The sequence below is a fragment of the Euprymna scolopes genome, chromosome 10 (genome assembly GCF_053919585.1).
Source record: "Euprymna scolopes isolate OS-2025 chromosome 10, ASM5391958v1, whole genome shotgun sequence".
Classification (NCBI taxonomy): domain Eukaryota; kingdom Metazoa; phylum Mollusca; class Cephalopoda; order Sepiida; family Sepiolidae; genus Euprymna; species Euprymna scolopes.
Genome location: NC_136491.1, coordinates 91,155,360 through 91,172,384, shown reverse-complemented (window position 1 = coordinate 91,172,384; position 17,025 = coordinate 91,155,360). Strand labels below are relative to the sequence as shown.

General features: G+C 34.8%; 1 protein-coding gene across 11 annotated transcripts in view; it reads right to left on the bottom strand.

Annotated features, from left to right (window-relative positions):
• LOC145286125 (cadherin-23-like) overlaps nt 1-17,025 on the bottom strand; it is a 1,312,625-nt gene that overhangs the window by 636,185 nt on the left and 659,415 nt on the right. The gene's annotated exons all lie outside the window — the stretch shown is intronic.

Below are 17,025 nucleotides of genomic sequence, written 5' to 3'. Positions count from 1 at the left end.
TTTTGAAAGAGAATACTTAAGAAAAATAAATTAAATTTCTTCTTTGACATGCGGCTTAGTCTTAAGTTTAAATCAATTGGAAATAAATAAAAGCGAACGTAACGAACAACAAAAAAAGGGATCATAGATACGCCCGCTCAACTTACGCCGTTAGCAGTGAAATTGCTATTTCAAACTTAAGCGTGACAGATGGAGAGGTTTTCATCCCATAGAAGTATTTAGACGTATCTTATTGCACTCACGTCCATTCGATCTGTGCCTCTAACGATGTAAAGGCGCAGCAGACCAAAGAAAATCTTATTTAAATCAGTAGCGTGACACACCGACGGCGGACAAAACTTCCTCTTATTGCGACGCTCGGGCACAACTTATTAACTTTTGCCAAAAAGGTTATGTTTTCAGTCAAGTTTGTTATTGTTTGTTTGTTTACAGTCTAGCATAAATATAGCTTGGACAATCGTTACCAAACTTGGTCAATATGTCGGTCATAGTCAAATTAAAAACTAATTTAATGTTCTGACATCTGGGAAAAATTCAAGTTCCAGACTGCAAAGATTGAAAATCACATGTTTGGCAATAACATTGGTTTTGCTCATTTTAAAGACTCGCTATCCGAGCTGGATTATCTATATTCCTTGAGCTTTTTTTTCTCGCTTTGACATCGATATTAAAGCCTTTTTTTCTATTTAAAAAAGTATTAAAACGAACCTTTTTTAATATACTCAGTCATGGATATTCGAGCGACTACACGTATCGTAATACAACCTTATCTGGTAGCACCAGAGTGTTTAACGATGAGAATACTATTAAAAAATTGTAGCGTGACTGATCAAATAAAATCGTATTACTTCATGGAGGGTGACGATCAAACCAAGAGTGCTATAGAGATTTCTGGACGCATCTGAAGTGAAGTTGCTTTCATATCAATACGTTTAATGATGGGGATTCATTTCGTAACCGATTGAACCCATGACCGACGGGCAAAACCCTTAAAGAGATACGAGGACGAATCTGAAACCAACTCTTGAAAAACTAACTGTACATGACTTCATTGACGCAAAAGGCAGTATGTAACCAGCAAAAGAAATTATGCAAGCTGTGTTAAGTGTTCCCTCCCCCCAAACAATGAGGGGTTCTTTACTTTTATTATTGCACCGCAAAAAAATGTTTGTTGTAGAGATCGAACACTGAAAGTTGAGGTAAGAAGGAAATAATGCTAGGAAATAAAATGTGGATGAATGTACGTAGAAAGGTCGGATAAACAGCTGATCAGGTCTTTCAGGATTTTTTTAGATAAGGATTGCTTAGTTGTTTTATTTGAATTATTCGGATTATTGCTCTCATCTTTGATGTTATTCTCACAACGTTTCGACTGATGTAACTTCCGATTTTGTTTAGGCGTCTCTTAGAAAAAGTCGACAATCTGCGCAGAATTTCGAGCAATACACTTTCTTCAACACAATTCTATTCACAATGAAATGAATAATGAAGCGGTAGTGATATTCCAAATGACAGTCTTTTTTGATGTTTGAAAGTACAATCTTCACTGCATGCGATACTAAGAATACAATTACTAATTACTTAGGACTTCTACCTCACCATGGATAACTGAATAAGAACAAGCCACCCCATGGATTAAATAAAAAATCACGTTAAAAAACATTAAAGGTTCTTGAGTTCGCTATAAATATTCCAGAGTTTGACAAGACGCAACCGAATAAGATAGGAAGTTACATCGATAGAAACGTTGTGAGAATAACAACCAATAGAAGAACAATAGTTTGAATAATCTAAAAATTCCGATAATCAGTTTTCTGCTAATTTGTTGGGTTATCCAAAAGTCTCATTTTGTGACTGTCATCGGTCCGATCTAGTAAAAACCGTTTTATATGTCTATTTTTCAAATCCTGTATTTAGTGTAGTGAGTTTATTGAGATCGGTGTGTATCAGAGGAGTTCCTGCATTGTTTGTATTCCAGGCTTTAAAATGGAAGATCAAGCAATGCGCTACCAGCATTTGATGCTTTTTACTAAAAGAACAGGGAAAATCTGCATGAACCTGCCTAAAAATTTACCATATATATATGGGGAGAACGCTGTTTCAATACGGGTGTGACAGAAATGGTTTGCTCGATTCATAAAAATAAATTTTTAAGCGAATGACACTCCGCGCACTGGCCAGCCAAATATGATGGTCAGTGACTAAGTGAAAGTTGTAGTTAAAAAAGATTGACGTTTGACATTCAAAGAAATCGCAGACATTCTCAAGATTAATTAAGCGAGCGTGGAAAATAAATTGCATAAATTTGGTTGTGTTTCTAAGCTTGGATTTTAGATTTCTCATTAAAAAAAAAAAACAAAACTACTTTTGATTCAAACCAATACCTGTGAAAATATTTTCGCTTGAATTGTTCATATATTTGACACAACCCTCCAACTTAACTCATTGTCGTGGGAACTCATCCATACATGAAATATGAGCTCCCCCGAACAGTATAAATATACCGAGAGTTACCCCCCCCCCGTGGAGTGTGAATTTCTTAGTATGCCAATGGAGGTTCCTACTTGGACAATCAGTCCAATAGAAACCGAACCACTTCGGTGACTCTTTAGCTGTCGGACTGATAGAAATATTCTGGTTAGCACTAGAAGGTCCACCCTCCCAGGTCTTGCCTCTCGGTGTTCGGGTGAAGCAATTTTCTTTTTTAGGAATGCCGACGGGGCTACTCAGGCTTATTTTTGCAGGATTAGATTGCCAATCCTCTTGCTAACTCATATACCTCATTTTCCGACTTTGTCTCACATCCTTCTGTGGTGGGAGAGATGTAAATACTATGTGTATTTAAAAGTACGCTATATTGACGTCAAGTATTACAACTTTCGTTCTCTATGTATCCTTTTTCTACAGGGTGGAACGATAAAATTGTCGCCCCAGAAAACCAGTTTTCTTTTTTTGTTGCAAACCATTTATTAGTTAGCCAGTTGTGTACAAATACCAAGAGCGATAGGAGCCTTCTATTATTTCTGAAAGTGACACAATGGTCGACGGGCGAGATCGGAGATGAACTGCTGTACAACTCATGCTCTCTACTGATCCAAGTATCACAACAGGACCATTGTCGGCACCCTCAAAATGCATAGCTGGATTGCCACGCATAACAGGGACGTGCTTAGGGTGATGAAAACAAAGTTTCCAGCCACGATTATGGTCTTTGGTGTGGTTTCAAGTGAGGGCTACATTGTGCCAGCTCACATGTTCGAAGTTGGCTTGAAAGTTAACACCAAAGTGTACCTGGATGTACTGAGGAGTGTGGTGATCCTCTGGTGCAATCAGGTGGTCGCTGGGAGACCCTGTGTGTGGCAGGAGGACTCAGTGCCGACCCACAAGTACAAAGAGACCAAGGCTTCGCTTCAGAAGGAATGCAAAGACTTTATACCTGCTCTCCTACTGACCTCCCTCATCTCCCGACCTGAAACCGCTGGACTACTTTGGTCATACGTCGAGAAAATCACCAACATAACCTCCCACAACACTAAAGCCAGCCTGATCGCCGACATCCGCCGAGTATTTGCCGAGCTCCCACCGGCGCTTGTGGAAAAGGCATGCTTCTAGTTTCAAACGCGTATTGAGGCAGTGACTGAGGTTGAAGGCGGCTACATTGAATAGATGTAAGTTCTACAACATAATAAAGTTACCTAAATTGATTTTTTCTATAAATGTTTAAAAATAAACCTGAAGATTTGTTTTCTTTAGGGCGACGATTTTATCGTCCCACACTGTACATATACATACCTTTTTCTAAACCATATCCGTGTCCGAGTCGTTATTAGTGAACCTTTCGATCCACAACACAGAATTATAAACAGAATCACTAAAAATAAGACTTTCTTTAGCTATGCTGCCTTATTGATGCTTAAGTTAGCTATAACCGTTTTGATTCCATTCATATTAAATGGAAATATGCAACCATTACAGAAACCATGATTACGAACTGTTTGAGTTATACAACTCAAACAGTTCGTAATCATGTTTTCGGTAATTGTTGCATATTTCCATTTAATATGAATGGAATCAAAACGGTTATAGCTAACTTAAGCATCAATAAGGCAGCATACTGAAAACTGAGCAGGTTTTAATCCTTCATAACTGACAGCCACATAATATGATATATTCAATAACTTAAAATAATTGCATCTCTATACAAATGTGCATATGATAATATACTTGTTTGTACAGGATTCACTCCGTAAATGTATGTATGTGTGTCTGCGTGAAAATATTTAACCGATAAACACTTAAACTACTGGTCACACGACATTGAAATTAACAAAGAAATAGTAGTCGTAAACTCAAGGATAGTTTTAAAATCTTGTCTTGGCTATATGTCGATAGCTCAAACGGCAAGGAACGCGGCCGGAGCACTAAATGTTTTGGTTTCTATTCTGGCTGATGGCACCCAACTTATATTTTCTAACTTTGGAAATTAATGCTATATATTAGGTACAATATGATATTCAGTAGAGGATTGACTCTAATAATAAATTTGAGATTTGTACGAATTGAAATAAATTTAAGGGTATATTACGACCGGGCAATGACGGGTGCCCCCCCCTAGTAGATTAAAATATTGTATTTCTCATCAAAATATATGCTTTTTAAATAGGGAGATATCATTTTTTGTAAATAAAAGTGTTTCTGAATGACACGTGAAATGTTTTTCTCTTCTCTGAATACCTATGTTAAAAAACAATTCTATGTATAGATATTTTTATCAAGTTAGGCATGTTTATATATTTGCATATGTTTATATATTTGCATATGTTTACATATTTGCATATGTTTATGTATTTGCACTTCTAAATAAATGAGACCATCATTCTGGAACACAGTTGCTAGGCCTAAAAGTCATTAATGTAACCTACATTTAGTTTAATTTAGATTTATACACAATGCTAAATACAGAATAAGATCCCTACTTAAAAATTATGAAATTTTAATGGTATTAGGCATCAACAAGCAACTACTCTAAAAATTTAAGTTTCTTAGTTTAACAGTACGGCTGGTTGGTTGGTTGTTTTTCTTTTACGGCATATCAATCCTTTTCAGGTTATTTAATGCCGAATCCGATGATTTTGGAAGCAATTTTTAAAAATAGAATATATTTGTTTTTTGCAAGTCAGTTTCTATTTAACCCATAGTTGGGACCCTAACAGGTACTACCACTCAGGGTCAGAGTGGACCTGGGAGCAATGGCAATTAAAGGGTGGCTCCACACTCCCCAGAGCCTGCAAGCTGAGGCCTCACCATCGGATATAGTTTAAGGTCATATCAAGGACCAACAGAGTACGGCAGCCAATGTCGAGCCATGTGCTAAATGACATCACGGTAGCCAAAAATAAAGACTATAAAAAGGAACGTGTGCACACACAGAAAAGCACGTTCGAAATGCACGTTCGAAACGACAGAGGCAAGAGAGAAGGAGCACGCTCACGTTTTATTCGGGAAACTACCCGGAAATAAATGTCGTTGTTAATAAAAAAAAGGAATCGAGTTATTATCTGCCCTCTTGCGACGTAATTTGCTACAACGTGTTGGGTCCCAGATGCCCACATGTTAACGTGTGTTCAAACATTCACTATGTTACAATAATATGTTAAAAAGTTTTAAAAAACATAATATAGGCGAACTTCTCATTGGGAAATTAAATTATTTTCACATTTGCATCTTAACCTGATTGGCTATAGCCGTGCCACTCCTTCTGCTATCCCTGCCCGCCCTGCACTCATGTTTCTATCATTCAGACTGAGAAAAACCGAAGGATCGGTCGAAACTGTGTGTTTTTGAAAGAAACATTTTCGTTTTTTCGAAAGACTTTTTGTATTCCTACACGTCAACACATAGGAAATAAATACAGAAAAGATATCAATATTTATATATTTTTCGTATTAATTTTTTATCCGTGTATATATATATATATATATATATATATATATATATATAGACTTATATGTAATATACTGAGTTTGTGTAATTCAGTAAATTTTTATATGCCAATAGGTTTTAAACCAAAAATGGTTGACTTAAGGATTAAGCTACAAAATTATCACATTTCATAATTGAGTATTAATATACTGTTTGAGCAAAATCAAGACTTCAAGACAAGGTGTTGATGGCAACGAAAAGTGTATTTCATTTTATGTTACAATTGTTTCAATGTCGAGTTCCAAAAATTCAAGCATTATATCGTTTGAAAATTTTCAGAAACCAGCATTTCTTCATACTGTATGAATAAGCACACTTTTGGCAATGTAGCATTTTTTTAATAGAAAGAAAAAAAGGCGGGGGGGGATCCCTAACGGGAAAAGCATGCGAGAAACATTTACCTTGGTTGTGGTTACGGAAAAGCCCATTTAAATATTAATGTATCGCCTAATTTTCGTATTCTTATTTAAGAACAGAGTTATGTGAAGTTTCTACTGAGAGCCCTAAGCCATTTAAAAAAAAGAAAAACATTTTTTTTTAATATATCCCATTTATTGGGTTCCTAAATTCCTTTATTTCCCAATGATTTATTTTTTGTAAAAAGAATTTTTTTAAATTTGGTATCTATATTTATATTATGGCCATAACAACCTTGTAAAGATGTTACGGTTAGTTTTAGTTTCGTATTAGTGGCAAGTAATGTTTATATATTATCGTTCTATTTGTACATGGATTAAGACCATTTCAACTTTAGACTTTGATTGAATATGAGAATGAAGTAAAATGGGTGTATTAGATATATATAAACCTTGTAGGACATTTCGGGTTAAGTGTTCTAATCTATTTACTGTCTGAAAATTCATAGTTATTCTACTTGAAAAATGTTTTTATGTCGTTGCTTAGGATGATTTTAAGGGAGATAATCCAATTAAGTTGTTAAGTAGTGCTAGTTAATTATGTTTGAAACTGGGTCGATTTTGTTTCTTATAATGGTTTAAGGGAGGTAATTCAGGCCGTTTGTGTTTTCAGTTTATTGATTACTAGAAGGCGAACTGGACATTGAAACAATTGTAACATAAAATGAAATACACTTTTTGTTGCCATAAACACCTTTTCTTGAAGTCTTGATTTTGCACAAACAAATATATATATATATATATATATATATATATATATATATATATATATATATATATATATATAAGTAGTAGCGTTTGTGTGTGTGTGCATGTGTGTATAATTCATTTTCTACAGCCCACACCGATTATAACAACAACTGGCATAATGATCGTTTACACACCATTTTTCAAGATTACCGTAAGAGGACAATCTCAGCCACACCACTCGACCAATCATAACCAAACCTGACATAATCATGATCTCCGGCGTAGGGATAAATGCACGCTATTTTCAAAGTCTATCTCAAAGGGTAAGATCAAGACTTTGCTAGTATATATATATGTGTGTGTGTGTGTAATAATATATTGTGTATATTTTATATATGTATATTGTATTTATGTATGTATATATATATATATATATATATATATAACATACATATATGTATATATACTAGCAGAAGTACCTGTCGTTGACTGGGTTCAAAAACAGCCTACAGAAAATGGACTGTGATTGATGAAAGTATGATAGGTTATTAAAAGGAGGGGGTTGTAAAAGATATAGGTTTTGATACTCAAAAATTTTACCCTAAGCAAAATATGATGAAAGTAAAGATAATTTTCGCAAAAATATATTGTTTTTATATCAACTTTGTTTCCATTCGTAGCCAAGAGTGACCAACAAAATGATGTTTCCTTACAAAGGGAAAATCTTATATATATAATAATATAAATATACAAGAAATAAATGTTATCATAGTCAATAAAAGTTACTTTTATGGTAGAAAAGTTAATTGGTTGCACTTTTTTTTAATTCACGAACTGGTTTAAAAAAATCAAAATGGCAGCGACTTTGAAATGGAGAGCCCCGTTTTCAATTTCAGGGAGGGGCACCTGAGCATTCTGTGTTAACAATTTAAGAGAGTTCCGTCAACGTAAGGCATATTTATAAACATATTTTAATGTTTTCCGTTATTTTATGCTTGAGGAATATTCGATTATGGCAGGTGTAGTTTATATAAAATATTCATTTAAGTAGTTATCGCCTCATATTTCGTTTTAATTTCGGTTCGCTGAAATTATTTCAAGTAAAGAGCATTAAAAACTATTTCCAAACAAAAAAAAACATGAACTGAACGTTTATTGACTATGATAACATTTATTTGTTGTATATTTATTTTTTCGGGTAGTCGTTTGTTGGCTTTTCTGCTAAACACTCTTACTAAATAATATCGACGAAATATCGAAAAACAAAGAAACAAAAACAGCTTTGAAAAATAATGAAGCTTTACTTACTTTAGTAAAATAACCCGAAACAGCAAAATGAGATATTAAAAAAGTAAACACGTAATTACTTCAGTTTTTTAAAGGAAAGAATCGATATAATATGAATAAGAAGAAAATGGCGCCCTTTTCAAGCAGAACAGCTTCGTTTCAGTTTTACAGTACTGAACGGTGTAGTATTGCGCCGTCGGATTCAGGGTTGTACTATTGTAATGTAAGAACATGCAGAAAGTGTTGTAATCAACTTAATTCCTTCTATTACACTGACAAAAAAAGCTTAAATAGATATATAAATGTTTTTAAAAAGACACGTAATCACGTGAGCAGGATTTTTTTCCTTCTTTTGACATGATAACAAGTAACGTTCTTATTTTTTATGATTTATCTATTGATTTATTTTAGAAAGAGTGCCACGTACAACTGGAGAAAGAAAAAAACAGAGTTATTCAAAATTTGTGTTGAGAATTGTCTAAAGTTCCGACTCTTTTTGGCTTTCACTTTAATAAGAACGTGAATTTATGAGGTTAATTTATTCCACACAATATGATTCAACTAAAAAATAAATAAAAGCTAACGTGAATTAAGATTAAAATTAAGGTGTTATTGTGGATCCTCACCCCTTTTAAAAAACCTTGTTAAACTTTGTGACATATTTACATTCTATGGAGATCAGGCGCGAACGAACACCCAAAAATTTTATTATACAATATTTCTTCAAACTGATACATAATTATCAAAGTATACTTACGCAAATAGAATGAAAAGTCTTTGTTAAAGTCTGTGCAATATTTCCATGGAGTACAAGCGCGAACGCAGACCCCACAATTTTATTATACCATCCCCATTTAAGTTGAAACATACTTATCAAAGTATTCTTATGTACATCTATATCAAAACCCCTTGTAAACGTTTTTTTTTCATTTGTTATTTACATACTTTGGAGGCCAGGCGTGAACGTAGACCCTACAATTTTTATGAACCCCTATTCTGCCAGATCAAACATACCGATTCCTGATCTTCGATACATCTATCATTATGTGTAATCAGTTTTTTTTTAAAAACAGTCAACCATATAGGAGCCTATTCGTTACCAGAGACACACACACGCGTTCAGCTTTGTATTATAGAAGTTATATATACGCCATAATTTATTAATCGTTTTATTACTGAAGCTAGGAAATAATGAGCTTGGCTAATACCAAATAAGTGACGATTTGGGAACGTTAGGCACTTCGTGTACTGTAGAAATTGTAATGTAGAAATTTCCATGTTCGTTTCTGGGGGCGCGTAAAAACAATTGACAGATGGATCCTTAGTACTCATTGAGACATACGTGTAGAAGAAAAAAAACTGATATAAAGCCTGAGGTCTACTGTGTACTCCGTGGTAACCAATAACAACGACTGAGATGAACAATTTTCTAAAATGTGGATGGTTCTTCGCGAAGCCTTCACCACTACAATCAAATATATGCAGATTTTGGACAACTTAGTCATGTACGAATCTTATAAGTCGAGATCGACTGGCTAGTTCAGTTTATATATAAATTAGCCAAATTAATCATGAGCAGGTAACTAGATCCTATATCTGGAACATTTTTTATTCTTTTGATTAAGTGAAGGTGGTGTTTGATAAACACTGTAGGGGAGTCATAATTTAATATAATGTTTTCTTTTTAAATCCTTGAAACATTGTTTCATGGTAAACAACTGATGACCCCTTAAATTAACATTAGGACTATTGTGAATTCGAGAGAGTATGTTGATGCAGTGATTGCATGTGATTAAACGACTTACTAATTAGTTTTCGAACGAATGATAAAAAATATAAAAATTAAATAAGTTTTTTATATAGATTTTTTTTGTAAAATATGTGTTTGGTTGAATGTTCTAATTATTGGCTTTTAGCAAGATTCGCAAAGAAACAATAAGGTTAAAACGCAGTCATGAGAAATTTGCAATCTTCCCAGCATAATGAATAACATGACTAATCGAATTATTTTGATGTTTCGGACTACTGCTCGTGCTTTGAGTGTCGTTTTCGATCGATGTAACCTCCGACCTTCTTCAGGTGTATGTTGTTGAACTCGGGAGTATTTCTGTCGAACATGGGAATCTTTTTGTCGAACCGTGGTGCAGTTCGACAAGATACATCTTTGTAAGATCGAAGTTTATCTCGACCGAAACATTGTGAAAATGACCCTCAAGACGAGAACAGTAGTTCGAAGAGTCAAAATAATACGGACAGCAAATCCCTGTCTCAAAAACTTCAGAAATGTTATGTGATTAATCGAGTTCAGTTTTACATTTAGAATAAAACCATCAACGTTATTTTCCGCATAAATCTTAATACGGCAATAAATCCCGTTCCCGCTCTTAACAACAGTATATATCACAAGGCGAAATCAAATGAAAAATTAAAATATCTTATTTGACATACTGCGGAGGCATAAATAACTAAATATTACATTTTCGGCTTTCAGCGTGAACTATTTTATTATGACAAATTTTGATCATAAACATTAATGTTTATGAGAAATGTTTATTTCTGCAGCCAAATTCTGTTTTCTCGATCTTAATCATAATTTCACAATTCAATACAAATGCCAAGCAACAACCATTAAAATATGTATAAATCACTTATAATCATTATTGATTCTTTGTTCATTGGTCGAGAATAATCACGACATAAACCTGATTTCATTTTGTTTAATAACGATGTGTTGTGTCCGTTTTTCTGTTATAAATTTGATCGGAATTGAAATGATTTAGATACGCCTAGTATATCTACGCGTTTATAAATGAATGAAAAAGGCATTTCAAAGTGGTGTGTATACGCATGTTAAAAAGCTGTTACAACCTGAACCGCGACGAGCTGGCTTGTTGTCTGATGTACGGACAGACTCCTTGATAATAGTTTGTGTACGCATCTATGAAGGCTATTTCAAACTGAACTGCGACGATCTGGCTGGCTGGCTGACTAGCTGGAGGACGGACAGACTCTCCTATAGTGGTGCGTTCACGCATCTAAAAAAAAATGACTAAATTAAACCGTTACGGACTGGTTACTTTCGACACGCTTATTAGATGTATAGAGCAGCTGTGATTACGGCTATATATTAAACTAGAATACCCGTCATCGGACAAGTAAAATTAATTCATCAAACAGAACAGTTTGCACCACTTTTGCATCCACTTGCAGGTATTTAAATCAAGACGTAATTATATTAAATATTATGTTTAATATCGTTATTCCAATTTTGATAAATATCCATTATATAAACTTTAATATAATCTCAAATCTCTTGCTCAATAGATCTTGAAAAAAATTGAAATTCGGGGAACCATGTTCAATCAATATTTTTGACGTGGAATGGTCAGCAACTTGTGTGGTCTCTATTCAAAACAAAGTCTTTCATAAAACATTGAATTGGACACTCACGCACACACTCGCATATGTAAACATACATGCATGTACACCCGCGCACTATCACATATGCTTCTACACGTACACTTAAATACGCAGAATACGCACACACACGTTTATAGACATACGTAAACATACACCTGGAGACTGATAAACCGACGTAGGCCGAAATGTGGAAACTTCTGACTAAAAGCTTGGAATCATAAATTTATTATGGTTCTAGATACGGGACGAGATGAAAGGAAAAGCTACTTGTCGGGATAATCTACGCACGTACACACATTTACTTTTTCAACTACTTACTGTAGATTATAGTGTATTTCCTTAATTGATACATACATGCATATAATGTTTAAAAAAAAATAAACGAAGAATATTCTTCTTTATGTTCATTTTTTATTGACTTAATTTTTTTCTTTGTTTGTTCAAACATATTAAAATGTCAGTGTAAACCTATTGGATTTCAGGCTATTTTATGTATAACGTTTCTCTGTCCGTCTGTGCGTCCATATGTCTCTCCCTTTCTTCTCCCACATACGTGCACACTCGTATATACATATATATATATATATATATATATATATATATATATATATATATATATATATACACATACATATATGATGATGATGATGATGATTGCAACGTCTTGTCAGACGAGTGCCACTCCCTCAGACATTTAAAATCCATGAGCCCAAATGCCTGAGGGAGTGTCTATACACAGATGATGTTACAGAGTCTTAGCTTTGTACGACAGCTAAGTCTCTCTCTCGGTTCAAAATGTTGAGATCCAGCAACAAGCAAGAGCAATATAGCCAACAACAAATTAAACTGCAGACCAGCTTAATGCGGGTAATGGTCTCCCGCTTTATGGTTTTTTAAATCAGAGATTTGCTTCTCTTAGAAAGGTTGCCTTCACCACGGCTTATGGGATCCCTCTCTACCCCAATACACATATACACACACACACAAATATACACGGTGCTAGTTGGCCGTTGACCCAGAAAAAGAGTTCATTCGCTCTTTGGAAGGTCTTGTTTTTAATCCTTCAGGGAGACTAGCCGCCCTCCTGACCAAACAAGTCTGGTGGGGGAACCAGTTTAGTCGCCGGTGACCCGACCATGAGGCAGGTAGTACTGGTTTACATGGTACCAGTAGCATATAACATGACCTGACATACATACATACATACATACATACATACATACATACTGTGCCAATTTCTAATGGGAACCATCGGCACAAGAGGGAGGGGGTGACCTTAGCAGAGGGGGGGAAAAGTCTTTCACCTAGCAACGGCAGCCGACGGAGAAGAGAAAATAAGAAGAGAATACCTTACCTTAATTTTTGCAACAGATTGCCGATGTTGCGGTTGTTGCGACCTCGTGAAAAATAAAAACTATGTAAGAAGGTCCGGTAATTTGGGGGAATAATAGTAATAGTAGACCCGGAAGGATCTTGATACGAAAATGCAAAAAATAACGCTTGAGCTGTTAAAGGGAAGAAGAAGAGAAAAGTCCCCCCAAACGTGTGCACTAAGTCTCTTTTATGGCAGACGAGTGCCACGTGACACTGATTACAAATAGATTTAATCACTAGCAAGGCATTCGCTTCCTAGTCTCAAGCATCTCCGTCAGAAGCTGCGGGAAGGTGAGCACCGTAACTTTTTTCTGATACATACACACATACATAAAATGACAGATATAAGGGAAAAGTATTGTTTTTAAACCAGAAGCTATCACAAAAACTGGAAGTTTATGCCTGTTAGAGAAATTAAAGGTTAATAACATTTAATGGTCGAAATAAAACTGAAAGTTAGATATATTACAATGCTTAAACAAGGAGTTATATAATAGTGACAATAACAGTAATAATAACAATACCAACCTTAATCCGGTATATCTTCAAAGAGGGATACTTTAGTATATAGGGTTTGTGAGGGGGAATGGGTAACGCACCCATATATAAACCTGTGCCTTTGTGTGCGCGCGTATGCCTACTCAGAAAATGGAATTAAATATATGTTGAAAATTAAAATATGTGGAAACTAAAAAACAAAAAGAAAGAACAAAGCATTGCGAAAACGAAGACAAACTCATGAAAAATAGTCTTCCACTGTGCATACTATCTGGTACAATATATTAAGTATATTGAAATTATTAGTGAATGTGTAGTTAGTAGTAATGTGTTTTTCAACCTTTTGCACCTGGGTTTGTTGCATGTTTTGTTTCCTTGAGGTGCGAAAGTGCTGTGTATTTTGAGGATATTAGTACTGACCGTAGATTTGGGGGCTGTCTTCTTGCACTGAGTGAAAGCGTGTTGTATATTGCGTTGAGGGTGGGATCATGATGCAGTTGTCTGAATATCTGTGTGAGAGGTTAGTGAAGTTTGTTGGTGTTGTAGTCAAATACTACTTTGGGAAACAGGCCGAGTGTTCCGCCAATGAATCAAATATATAATTATGTACACACACACACACACACACACACACACACACACACACACACACACACACACACACACACAGAATTCGTTTGAATTTGCTAAAACCTTTTAATGCAAAATACATAAATAAACACGATGTAGAACATATGTATAAATGAAAGTGGACGCAATAGTTAAATGAAAGGAATCACCAAATAAGAAACCATAAAAAATGAATAATTAATTCATGAATATGAAAATTAGCTTATCTTTATTTAGTCTCTTTCATATTAATGATTTAGTATATTAAGAAGTTAGTTTAAATAATTTTTAAATGGGAAAATAGGTTTTTAATATTCATGTCAAAGCGAGAAAACACTTAACTTATATATATATATATATATTAGCATGTGTGCCCGGCGTTGCCCGGGTGTCTGGAGATGTGTGTTGAGCAAAAAAAAAAAAAAGTGGTAGTAGGAAGGAAGACTCGAACCCGTACCACGAAGGAGGAAAAGAACGGGGAAAAACGTGACGTTTTTGCTGTTACGAACACTGCCAATCTGGCAGTGACGTAGGTGTAAATTAAGACTAGACAATCGAAAATAAGGGATGACTTTCGAAAATATCGGCGACAAAAGCGACCCCTCTCTAGAGAAGTGCCCAGTTGAGGGTGAAGAAATTAATTAATTAATTTCAGCCAATTTTTCGGTATTTGTCGCCTGGAGAATCGAGCTTCAAACGATACTAATCTTGTGAAAATCCGTCGCCTCTGTCGAAAGTTTTAGGCAGACATGCAAACATACGTAGATTTATATATATGTAGCTCAAATTTTCGACCCAAGCCGATTAAAGAGTTTGTCCTATCTCTGAATACCCTTTATGTTTAATTTAAAATGTTTAGACCAGAAATTGTCTGAGTAATTTGGTAGAGATCGCAGAGGTCATTGTTTTTAAATTTGACCCCTATTATGACCCATTAACATATATTGTTTTGAGATCAAATCAAGTTATTAAGTTAGATCCATGTCCAAGGAACCTATATCTAAAATTTCAATTGTCTGTACCCAAAATTGTCGGAGAAGTTTGATAGAGTTCTCAAAAGTCAAATCGTTGAACTTTGACCCCTGGCCGAAAACGGATTACAAAGAATTTCCTAAATTTCAGTACCCTGTATATCAAAGTTCGAGACTGTAGACCGAAAATTGACAGAGTTATTGTGTAGAGAAATGTACACAGACAGACAGGCACGTTTACTTTTATATATATATACTAGCATTTCAGCCCGGCGTTGCCCGGGTATTTGGAGGTGTATGTTGAGCAAAAAAAAAAAAAAAAAAAAGAAAAAGAAAAATAGCGGTCAATTTTTTTAAACTTTGACTCCTATTATGACCCCTTAAAATGTATTCTTTTGAGCTCAAATAAAGTTATTAAGTTAGATCCATGTACAAGGAACCTATATCTAAAGTTTCATGTGTTTAGACCAAAAATTATCGGAGGAGTTTGGTAGCGTTCTCAAAAGTCAAATCGTTGAACCTTGACCCCTTTATCGCAAAATTTCTGGCCGAAATTCGGTCACATCGATTTTTCCAAATCTCAGTACCCTGTATATCAAATTTCGAGTCTGTAGACTTAAAATTGACAAAGTTATTGCGTATGGAAATGTACACAGACACACACAGAGGCAGACACTTTCACCTTTATAGATATAATAGATATATATATATATATATGGTCAACTGATATTACACTGCTACTAAAAAACATCTCCATCGCCTCGTCCGTTTTCTTCCAGTGTATGACTCATTCCCTGATGATGCCGGAATTGGTTTCTAGCGAAAACGTTCGAAGAAATACATGTGGAACCTTTATCAACAATTTTGATTCCTACACAAAAAGTTAAGAAAAAGGAAAAAATATGTATAATTCAACAGAAGTTTTCTGTCGACTCTAATAATGTTTGCTTGAATGAAAAATGATGCCCAAATACACACACATACAAGTATATATGTATACAATGGATGGATTCTCCCATCGATTGTGACGTATGAGATTTCGCCCAAAAAACTAACAGAAATCCACACAGATGATTTCTTTATAGCGGTGGAGGCTAATATTCGTCGGTGCAAATGGCTGCCACAGGACAAAGAACACAGTAGACCGTAGATTTTTACACGAGAGTTTCCTTCTCCTAGATACATGTCTTAACGAATACTGAGTATACATCTCTCATAATGCATTAAAGCGTCCCCAGATACTAACCTGGAAATTTCTACGACACTGCACAATACATACAGCGTTTAGCCTTTTAGGTCACCCACCTGATACCGGCCAGGCTCAATGTTGCTTAACTTCGGTGATCTGGCGAGAATCGATGTGTCAACGTGATTTTGCCATATATATATATATATATATATATATATATATATATATATATATATATATATATATATATACACTAGCGAAAGTACCCGTCGTTGACTGGGTTCAAAAACAGCCTATAGAAAATGGACTCTGATTTATGAAAGTATGATAGGTTATGAAAAGGAAGGGTTGTAAAGAGATATCTTCGAATTTGGGGGTATCAAAACAAAACCAAAATATGATGAAAGTAAAAATAAAATAGATAAACCCCATAATTTATTATACCATACCTGTTCACACTGAAAGACTTATCACAATATTCTGTGGATATATATAAAAAAAAATCTTGTTAAACTTTGTGACATGTTTTCATTCTATGGAGGTCAGGCGCGAACATACACCCCATAATTTTATTATACCATATTTCTTC